A 1991-nucleotide genomic window follows, 5' to 3' on the forward strand; every position below is an offset into this window, starting at 1 on the left:
CACATCGTCTAGCTTTGTTCTGCTAATCTCTTTTTCAAAAAAAAAAATTTATAAGTATGAGTGTTTGTTCTCATGTCTGGGTATCAGATGTGCTGGATGGTTTTATTTCAACCTGACACAAGCTAAAGTCATCTGAGAGGAGAGGAACCACAATTATGAAAACACCTTCATAATATTGGGTTGTAGGCAAACCTGTAGGGCATTTTCTTTTTTTTTTTTTTTTTTTTCTTTTTATCTCATCTGTATTTACCTTTTTAAAGCAGAATGTGATTGGGCACTGTTATTTTCACATTCACAAGCCTTGCTGAGTTACAAGACCTAGGGGAACTTAGGGTTTTGTTCTCAGTACTTTGGAAAACAAGCCACTTGGGGAATTCCTGTCAAGTTGTTTTAGCTTGTGTTTACTTCTAAGACTAGTACATGCAGAATTAACTACAGGGAATGAAAAAAATTTAAGATGAAACTTAAGTCATCTTAATTTGGTCTACTAAAGGAATCCAGCTCAACAGCTAAACACTTCAGACCACATAGTTAACAGTAACAGTAGGTTACATTACGTCTTACAACAAACGTTCTATCAACCTCTTGAGTCAAACCTATAGTATCACAGTATCACATGTAGAAATTTTTACCTTCCCCTAGTTTTCATGCCACACAGATGTTTTAAATGTTAACAAAAATAAACAAAAATCATGGAAAATATATTATCAGAAGGAATGAAGGTAAGCATCAAACACATAGTTCTGGTGAAGCCTAGTCTACTTCTTCCATGCGTGATGTGTCATCATCTCCTTCCAGGGGTGGCATTTCTTCAGTTACAGCAGCACTGGTATCATCCACAGTAGGATCATCCTCATCAATACCTAGACCAAGCTTGATCATCCTGTAGATCCTGTTAGCATGGGTCTGGGGATCTTCCAGACTGAAGCCGGAAGACAGGAGTGCTGTTTCGTACAGCAAGATGACCAGATCTTTCACAGACTTGTCATTCTTGTCAGCCTCTGCCTTTTGCCTTAAGGTTTCAATAATGGAGTGATCAGGGTTTATCTCCAGGTGTTTCTTTGCTGCCATGTAACCCATTGTTGAGTTGTCTCTGAGGGCTTGAGCTTTCATGATTCTCTCCATGTTTGCTGTCCAGCCATATGTGCTTGTGACAATACAGCATGGGGATGTCACCAATCGGTTTGACACAACCACCTTTTCAACCTTTTTCTCTAAAATATCCTTCATAATTTTGCAGAGGTTCTCAAATTTTGTCTTTTTCTCTTCCTGTTTCTTCTTTTCCTCTTCATCTTCTGGAAGTTCCAGTCCTTCTTTGGTAACTGACACCAAGGTCTTGCCCTCAAATTCCTTCAGCTGTTGCACACAATACTCATCAATGGGCTCAATCATATAGATTACTTCTAAGCCATGCTTTCGGAGACGTTCCACAAAGGCTGAGTTAGCAACCTGGTCCTTGGTCTCACCTGTGATAAAATAGATGTGCTTCTGGTTTTCCTTCATTCTGGTGCAGTAGTCCTTCAGAGAAACCATCTCATCCGTAGGGCATTTTCTTAATCAGTGGCTAATAGGAGAGGGTCCAGTCAATTTCAAGTGATGCCATCCCTAAACTGGTGGCCCTGGGTTCTGTAAGAAAGCAGGCTGAACAAGCCCTGAGGAGCAAGTCAGTAGGCAGCACTCCTCCAAGGTCTCTGCATCAGCTCCTGCCTCCTATTTGAGTTCCGGCCCTGACTTCCCTCAGCAATGGACTTTTTCCTGGAAGTATAAGCTGAAATAAACCCTTCCCTCCCCAAGTTGCTTTGGCCGTGGTGTTCCATCACAGCAATAGTAGCCGAACTAGGACACCATGTATATGCCTAGTACCCTCGAAAACCAGTAGAGAGCATCAGATTCCCAGAAACTAGAGTAACAGATGGTTATGGCTACCATGTGGGTGGTGGGACACAAACCTGGGAGCTCTGGAAGAGCAGCCAGTGCTGTTAATCACTGAG

At 41.7% G+C, this 1991-nt stretch overlaps 1 pseudogene across 1 annotated transcript; it reads right to left on the reverse strand.

Annotated features, from left to right (window-relative positions):
* Positions 1–207: 207 nt before the first annotated feature.
* On the reverse strand, positions 208–1542 carry Hsp90aa1-ps17 (heat shock protein 90 alpha family class A member 1, pseudogene 17; annotated as a pseudogene). The gene has a single exon (NR_176835.1). The product of NR_176835.1 is annotated as a heat shock protein 90 alpha family class A member 1, pseudogene 17 (transcript).
* Between the last annotated feature and the right edge of the window lie 449 nt (positions 1543–1991).

Source organism: Rattus norvegicus, chromosome 5 (genome assembly GCF_036323735.1).
Source record: "Rattus norvegicus strain BN/NHsdMcwi chromosome 5, GRCr8, whole genome shotgun sequence".
In the NCBI taxonomy this organism is placed as follows: domain Eukaryota; kingdom Metazoa; phylum Chordata; class Mammalia; order Rodentia; family Muridae; genus Rattus; species Rattus norvegicus.